This window comes from Herpailurus yagouaroundi, unplaced genomic scaffold (genome assembly GCF_014898765.1).
Source record: "Herpailurus yagouaroundi ecotype Mexico unplaced genomic scaffold, PumYag 66678, whole genome shotgun sequence".
Classification (NCBI taxonomy): Eukaryota; Metazoa; Chordata; class Mammalia; order Carnivora; family Felidae; genus Herpailurus; species Herpailurus yagouaroundi.
In genome coordinates this window covers 1-8,415 of record NW_024419594.1, presented here as the reverse complement: position 1 = coordinate 8,415, position 8,415 = coordinate 1, and the positions used below count along the sequence as shown (strand labels likewise).

General features: G+C 53.9%; 2 long non-coding RNA genes across 2 annotated transcripts; both read left to right on the top strand.

Annotated features, from left to right (window-relative positions):
• Positions 1-6: 6 nt before the first annotated feature.
• On the top strand, positions 7-1,213 carry LOC121024662 (uncharacterized). Its single transcript, XR_005787783.1, has 2 exons — positions 7-562; positions 804-1,213. It is a non-coding gene; the product is annotated as an uncharacterized LOC121024662 (long non-coding RNA).
• A 600-nt stretch (positions 1,214-1,813) lies between these two features.
• Positions 1,814-4,185, top strand: LOC121024661 (uncharacterized). Its single transcript, XR_005787782.1, has 2 exons — positions 1,814-2,088; positions 4,008-4,185. It is a non-coding gene; the product is annotated as an uncharacterized LOC121024661 (long non-coding RNA).
• Positions 4,186-8,415: the final 4,230 nt, after the last annotated feature.

The following is an 8,415-nucleotide window of genomic DNA, read 5'->3' as shown; positions in this document are numbered from 1 at the left end:
CTTGCATGCTTGTCTATACTCTTGGGAAGGCTTCATCGAGATTAATCACATCCGGTGCAGAAGTTCTGATGTTCTGTTTTTCCGTGGCTCAGGTATGTGCGGAAGTGAACATGGCCGTGTGGAGTCCAGAGGACCTAACACACACATCTCAAGTGTTGGGGTAGACCAGCTGTCAGGGGGCTGAGGGCTGGGTTATCCAACACGGCTGGGTCCCAGGGCTAACACACAACACCTAGGTTTACAAACGCAGCACACAGGTATCCACATTCTTCCCGAACGAGCCTTCAGCATCAGACTGTGCGCATAGACTCACTTTACAGTAAGAAAAAAGTGCATAAAATCGTTTTGTGACTCTGTGAATAACATTGATGTTTTTACAAGCATTGCAGTCCTACTATAAGCATAAATGTCTCCTTACAGGAGAGTAGAGGGGAGCTGTGGGTGACTCATTCATAAATAAATGTATACATGTAAGAGAGATGTCCACGAGGCTTGTTTTTTCCTGGAAGGTGGGTCCACATCTTTCCAGATTCAGGTTCACACCAGGTGCGTTTCATTATAGGTTCACGTCTGGGGCGCCTGGGTGGCGCAGTCGGTTAAGCGTCCGACTTCAGCCAGGTCACGATCTCGCGGTCCGTGAGTTCGAGCCCCACGTCGGGCTCTGGGCTGATGGCTCAGAGCCTGGAGCCTGTTTCCAATTCTGTGTCTCCCTCTCTCTCTGCCTCTCCCCCGTTCATGCTCTGTCTCTCTCTGTCCCAAAAATAAATAAACGTTGAAAAAAAAAAAAAAGAAATACATTATAGGTTCACGTCAAGGTTGCACGGACATAAAAAGAAATGTCTGTGGTTGGCGTTGCTAGAAGGCTGTGTGTGTGAAATTGTTGATGAGAGTTGCCTGATTGTCCTCCATATAGGCTGTGCCAATCCATGATATTCTCAGTGATGTCTCAGATATCTTCCAAAAACCCTCCTGGCTTTATGGGTCCTTGCCACTGTTAGTTGAAAACACGGTATGAAATCAACGGTTTTACCTTGCAGTTCTCTTAACACAGGTGAGATTGGGAATGTGTGTATGGAAAAATCACTTATACGGCCATTTCTGGGGGACCCGTTTGAGATGCCCGTTGCCCGTTTTTATATGCATTATTGGCCCTGCTGTTATTGATTCGTGGGAACTCTTTACATATTAAAGATAGTGCCGTTTTTGTTGTGAAGCTTTTTAAAAACCTAAAATTTTTTTTTCTAATGTTTATTTTTGAGAGAGACATAGAACATGAGTGGAGGAGGGGCAGAGAGAGAGGGAGACAAAGAATCCCAAGCAGGCTTCAGGCTGTGAGCTGTCGGCACAGAGCCCGACCTGGGGCTGGAGCCTCTCTCAAAAATAAATAGACATTAAAAAGAAAACATGCCTCCATACAGATTTGAGCAAAGAATTTCCTTATAATTTGTTCAACATTCTCCAGGTCTGTGGGGAACTCTACATCCCATGATTTTGTATCCTCTCTGTGTCACCTGTTTCGGTTCTGAAATAATGGTTGGATGATGATTATCTTTGCCATTTCTGTGTTTTTAATTCATGGCCCTTGTCATTGGCTTTCTCTGGGTTTCTAGGTTCTTGCACACGGACACCCCTTGAGTCGAACTCTTAATTTCCCTGATTCCCCGTCCTTTCTTATTGAATATTGTAAATAACCCAGATCTATCATTTCCTCCGGGCTCAACTGTGGACTCGGAATCTTCTCATTATTTGTATTTTCCAGAGAGTCACCATTTCCCGTTTTTTTTTTTTGTTTTTGTTTTTTTTTTTTTTTTTTTTTTGTCAACTCAAGGGTTTTTGAAGTGTTTTGTTTTTTAATGTCCCCGTGATATTTCTGTGTTCTCAGCCTTCCTGGATTCGGTGACCAGTCTCCCATTCTGTTGCCGTGTGTGACCAGGGTGGTGTCTGTATCATTTCTGCTTTTTTTTTTTTTTTCCAGCGGACGGAAGCTTTTCTTTCTGAAAAAGCTCCCTGAACGTGGAAATGCGTGTGGATTCTCCGTGTTTTGGGTGCAGAGGACAGGAACCTGCCTTGTCAGCTGCGTCTGTGCAGGTACCCGTGTGTGTTCCCTCTGATCTCCAGCAGGTGGGGTGGGAGCGTCGTCCTGGGAGTGGGGACACGTTATGTGGTCACTCTGCGCCTCCGAAAAACGGGGTTCAGCAGACCATGTGCCTCCCAGGACGCCACAGTGTGACCGTCACCAGCCTGCTGCCCAGTGTCCAAATCCCACCTGCCATCTGAGAATGGCTTTTATAACCGCAGGTGGTTTGAAAATCTCTGAGAAGAGTCCTATATTATGGCGCGTGAGAATTCTGCCACACTGGAGTTTTAGGGTCCGTAAGTAACATTGGACGGGTGCACACGCCTCCCGTTTTCCTGCCGGTGGCTGCCTCCCCTCCCCCCCATAGTGGCCAAATCGAGGGGTTTCTGCAGCGGCTTGCAGAGAGGCTCCAGTGACCCCCCTTAACCACACTCACTGGGTTGAGATGGGGTCGTGCTGGGAGGTCATCTCCCGCGAAGGACCCACGACGGAAGCAAAGACGCTCGGGCCTGCCTTGCATGCACTGTGCTCATGATACTCGGACTGCAGATGCCTCTGTCTGCTCCCAAGATATTTTTGTCACCCCCAAAGGAAACCATCATGTACGGGTTTCCTGGGGCGGCCGTAACACATCCCCACAGACGAGGCGGCTTAAACCACAGGAGCGTGTTGTCTCTCGGTGCTGGAGACCAGAAGTCCGAGATCCAGGCGGGGCAGAGGGTGGTTCCTCCCGGAGGCTCCAGGGGACAGGCCGTTCTGTGTGTGTGTCCCAGCTTCTGGGGGCTGCGGGCGATCCTGGGCGTCCCTTGGCATGTCCCGCCTCTGCCTCTGTGTCTACACGGCCTTCTCCCTGTGTGCCTGTCTGTGTGCGAATTTCTCCCTTTTTATAGGGACCACCGGGCATATGGGGGTCTTGTCTCAGCTGGGCCCAGGGTGACCTCACATGAAGACACCTGATTACGTAGGCACCAAGCCTATTTGCAAAGATGGTCACACTCTGCAGAGTTACAAGTTACGACTCCAGGAGATGATTTGGGGGTGGTGCTTTGGGGGGAACCACAATTCACCTGTGCACACTTCCCATAAACCCCCAGAAACCACCGATCTCCTTTCTGCCTATGGATTTGCCTGGAGTCTGGCTTCTGTCACTGAACGTAGTTTTATTATTTTATTTTATTTTGTTTAATTTAATTTAATTTAATTTAATTTTATTTTATTTTAATGTTTATTTTTGAGAGAGAGAGAGTGTGTGTGAGCAGGGACGGGCAGAGAGAGAGGGAAACACAGAATCCAAAGCAGGCTCCAGGCTCTGAGCTGTCAGCACAGAGCCTGACGCGGGGCTCGAACTCACAGACCTCGATCGAGATCATGACCTGAGCCCAAGTCGGACGCTTAACCGACCAGGCGCCCCTGATTATACACTTTTTTAAAAAAAAAATTTTTTTTTTTTTAACGTTTATTTATTTTTGGGACAGAGAGAGACAGAGCATGAACGGGGGAGGGGCAGAGAGAGAGGGAGACACAGAATCGGAAACAGGCTCCAGGCTCCACGCCAATGACTGGGGACTCGGAGGTTTCCTTAAAGCATCTCTCTGTCTCTGTCTCTGTCTCTGTCTCTGTTCCCCTCCGTCTCTAGCTCACACACACACCTGTGTGCACCCCCAAACGCATCTGTTTTATAAGGATGTTCCGCGGACACAGAAAACACGTTCCCGACACATGCACACATTGCTAGATGCCAGGAAAAAAAAATGCAAAATACATCGAGGTTCATTTCCCCTTTTCCATGTGTTTGGCCCAAATTCAGTTTTTTTTTTGGCGGGGGGGGGGGGGCCGCCATTTACAAACAGCTTTCACAACCAGGCTTGATGATGATGATGATGATGATGATGATGATTAGTTTCTTTTCCCGTGCACTCACGCCATTTAGGAGACGGGTTCAGAGCGTTTGGGAAATGGTAACTTTTGTTCCCGCTGAGACGGGCGGCCTGCAGGGTGGTGTGGCCAAGCGACACAGAAGAATCATACAGCCTCAGGGGAAACACGGCATCGACTCTGGGAAAATAGGAAAAAACAATCACAGGAAAATAAAAAACAAAACAAAACAAAAAGTAGGACCCATCAGGAGAGTCGGCTTCTGGGCCCGGAGAGGTGCTTTGAAGCCTGAGATCCAGGCACAGGCTGGGTTCTCCCGAGGCCTCTCTCCCCGCGGAGAGAGGTCATTTGCAGCCTGCCGCCCCCTTGCGAAGCCTCTTGGGATGCCCCTCTGCGTTCAGACCCTGCCCGCGCCCCTAGCAGCCCGGTGGGTGTCCCCGTGGCCTGCACTGTCACACCGCCCTCCTCTGGTTCCACTTCCTGTGTCCCTTCCGCCCTGTTATCCTCATCCAGCACCTGGCAGCGCACGGGTGCCCGGCTCAGAACCCGTGTGCGTGCACACGGTATTTGTGGAACGAATGCGGGAGCTCCTGTGATGCCCCCCTCCGCCCCCTCCCCCTCCCCTCCCTCTCCCCCTCCCCCTCCCCGGAAGCAGAAAGCCTGGAATCCATCCGTCCCTGTGTAGGGAGCGTCCTCCCAGTGCCCGGGGTGCGGGCCTTTGATGTAGCTGAACCTCCCAGGCCTGGCGATGCCCGTTTCCAGCCCTGACGGAGGGCGGGAGGCTGGCTCCGGGTGTGTCCTAGGCGTGCGAGCCCTTGCTGGTCTCACGGGCTCCGGGCTGCACACGGGCTCTGGGCTCCGGGCTGCACACGGGCTCCGGGCTGCGGGGTTCGGCGTCTGAGCTCGCGCGGCCCATTAGCTTCTGGCCGCGGGACTGCCGTTGGGTTCATACTTTCCGCTTGAAACATCGCCTCTGTGCCTTCCAAGCTGGGAGACAGGAAGTCGACACATCGAGGGTGGGGTGCGGTCCGGGAGGCCGGATCTCACAAGCCTCCGGGCTGCGGCCTCCACGGGGGCTCCTTCCGACTGGCGACAGCCATGGAGAGGCGCTGGGGACTGTTCTGGGTCGCGGTGCTGGGCTTTGTGCTGTGCGTCCAAGGTGAGACCCGGTTTGCCCCGAGGGAGAGCCGGGTGGGCGCCGGGCTGGATGGAGGTCAGCTTGGTTTCCAAATCTCCTTCCCCAGGAGCTTGTAGGGAGTAAGTGGCTTTAAGTTGCCGGGCTGGAAGGGAACGCACGGGAGCGAGGTCTTGGAGAAGGCACACGGGACAGAGGGCCGGTTCGGAGCCCCGGGCTGACGGGGTTCTCTGCCTGGTTCTGGGTCACATTTCAAACTCAGCCCTGTTTTGCCGGATGATTCCAGCTGGAAGGCGTGGGATGCCTGCGGCAAATGCCTTGTTCCTGATGCAAAGCATTTGTTCTGACCGTTCGCCTTGGGGTAAAACACAGAGTTGGAAAAAACGGCTGGTTGGTGGGGGCATGGCGTTTCCAGGGCTTGGTTTTGTTTGTGGAAAACGCTGTGTTCGTGTTCTGCAGCTTTTGGATAAACGCCATCCTTTCTTGCTGTGCACGAAAGTCATGTGAGTTGTGTACGCCCAACGTTCCGTGTCCCAGATGCCCGGGCGTCGGGGTGGGGCTGGGCTGGGGACTGTAGGGGACTGTCTTGAACGCGCAGGAGTCGGGGGAGTGAAAGAGCCCCCTCGGTCATGTAAATATTCGCATTCCCAGGAGGCAAGTCTGGGTGGGACATAGGTCTGGGGAATGCCGTGGGTTTGCAGCGGTGACTCAGGTGTCCCTGTTCTGGGGCAGCCCGTGTATCCTGGTCAAGCTGTGTTCGGGGACCAGGACTCGGTTGTCTGGGGGCCGACGTGATGTGGAGGGAGACGCCAGGGCGCCCAGCCCGGGACGCTGGGCGAGACCCTTCCGGTATCAGCGGGACCGGGCACAAGTGATTTTGGGAGCTGCAGGTTCAGCACAGAGAAGCCTAGCTGCACCCACAGCCCCCCTCGGAGAAGCACGTTCGCGACTTTATTCCTAGCAGACTCTCGCGCAGCCCGATGATGGTGCCCATTCCTACCGCCGTGTTGCAGATGGGTGCACTGAGGCACGGAGGGGGAAGGGGGATGAGGCACGGAGGGGGAGCCCCCGGGTGATCAGTGCGTCGGCGCTCGTCCGAAGCAGAAGCAGAAAGGAAGCTTGCCAAGGTCGGCTCGGCGGTTTGGGTCTGTTGAGCGAAAAGGAAACCTACGCCTACGTCCCCGATGTGCTTCCGTTCTCCCGACGGCTGTGGTCTGTCACCTTCCGGTATATAGATCCCTACTTCTCCCGCGTAAAGAGACACCGACTCTCACTCGGACCGTGTCACGGGCTGCGTGCGGGTGCACCCTGCATTTTCTCTTTGCTTCTGGAAACCATGGCGTGGGCCAAAGAGGCAGGCCGGGCCACGCTGGGCCACACCCCAGAAGCCATCCAGAGTCTGTCTGGTGTCTGCGCGTCTTTCGCCGTGGCCCCCAACGTACCTCTGATCTAGCCAATCTGTGGGTGTGCGGGTCCAGCCGGAAGTGGGTCATTTATTTAGGCCGGCTGCGGTCACCGCGCCCGTCGGGGGGGCCGAACCGGCCGGGCTGTGCAGGGGGGTGGGTCTCAATGCTTGGTGTGCGAGTGACCCGGGAGGGAATGCACCCGGATGAAAGGCACCAGGCCAGTGCCCGCCCCTGGAGGTGCTCATTTGGTGAGTGGGTGGGGCTCGGGCCCTGCTGCCCTGAGTCAGCACCGGGCCATCTGGTATACCCTTGGGTGGAGCCCCATGGATCCGTGGCACAAGGGGGCGGCTGCTCTGGGGGGTCCCCATTCAGAGACGCATCGTCACCCAGCATGGCCGGCCCACAGGTCACATCCCCTACCTAGACACGCCACAGCTGGCCATTCTCAGCGGGGGGCGACATTGACTGCAGGGGACACACAGAATAGTATCTATGTATCTTTCCATCTACAATCTGCCCAGCCGTCCATCCATCATCTATCATCTATCCATCCGTCAATCTATCTATCTATCTATTTATCATCTATCAATCCTACCTCCTTACCTACCCATCTGTCATCTATCTATATCTATCTAACCATCCATTTATTATCTGTGCATCTTTTCATCTGCAATCTGTTTATCCATCCGTCCATCACCTATCATTTAGCCAATCTGTCTACCTGTCTATCCATCTGTCCATCCATCCATCATCTCTATCTATCTGTCTACCTATCTATTATATTTCTCATCTCTAGCCATCTGTCCATCTGTCCTCATCATCATCATCAATGTATACATTCAGATTCATTTTAAGGAACTGCCCCACAACATGCTGGGGCTGGCAAGCCCTAAATCCATAGGGAAGGGTAGAAGCCCTGCCGTGGTGTCTCCGAATCCCATCTTCTCTGGGAAACCTCGCCTTCAACTGATCAGAGGCGGCCCACCCACGTTACCAAGGGTGGTGCGCTTCTCCCGCGGGAGATTGTAGATGTGAATCCCATCGACAGAGCACCTTCCTGGTGGCATCGAGACTAGTGTTTGACCCAACGTCCAGGCACCGTAGCCCAGGCACGTTGACACAGAAGAAAGGCCCATCCGGGATATTTGCATCTTTCCACTTCCACGGTCTGAGATGCCAATTGTGTATATGTTGTTTATTCCTTGTGGGTTGCAAGAAACTGTGATCTGGACAGAATGCTGACACTCGGGTGGCTGGTTGGCAAAGTCTGGTGGGCGGTGGGCATCAGCATTGCTGGGGGACGGGGTCAAAGTGCAGAGTCCCCAGCCGAACCGCCTGTTGTGTGACTGAGCCCCACCCTGGATGCTTTTCTGGTTTCCCAGGTGGTCCTTCTGTCTCAGCAGTGTGGGGACCCCTGCCTCTTATCCAGAGGACATCCCTGGGGCTGCTTTCCATGGTGGTTGAACTTCTGTATGTTTGAGTGTGTTATGGGCTCAACTGTGGGCTCCATATAATGCAGCCCCAACCCCAGGATGGCAGCATGCGACGATATTTGGAGGTGGGGTTTGTACAGAGTGGATTAAGGTGAAATGAGATAGTATGGTGGACCCTGAGCCCATAAGACTGTTGTCCTTGTAAGAAAAGGGGAACAGGACACAGGTAAGCAAAGAGAGGGGCCTCGGGAGCAACCAGCCTCGACCCTGCCTGGATCTCAGACCCCCAGCCTCAGCCCTGCCTGGATCTCAGACTCCCATCCTTGGCCCTGCCTGGACCTGACTCACAGCCTCAACCCTGCCTGGATCTCGGACTCCCAGCCTCAGGTCTGCCTGGACCTCAGACCCCCAGCCTCAGCCCTGCTTGAATCTCAGACTCCCAGCCTCAGCCCTGCCTGGATCTCAGACCCCCAGCCTCAGCCCTGCCTG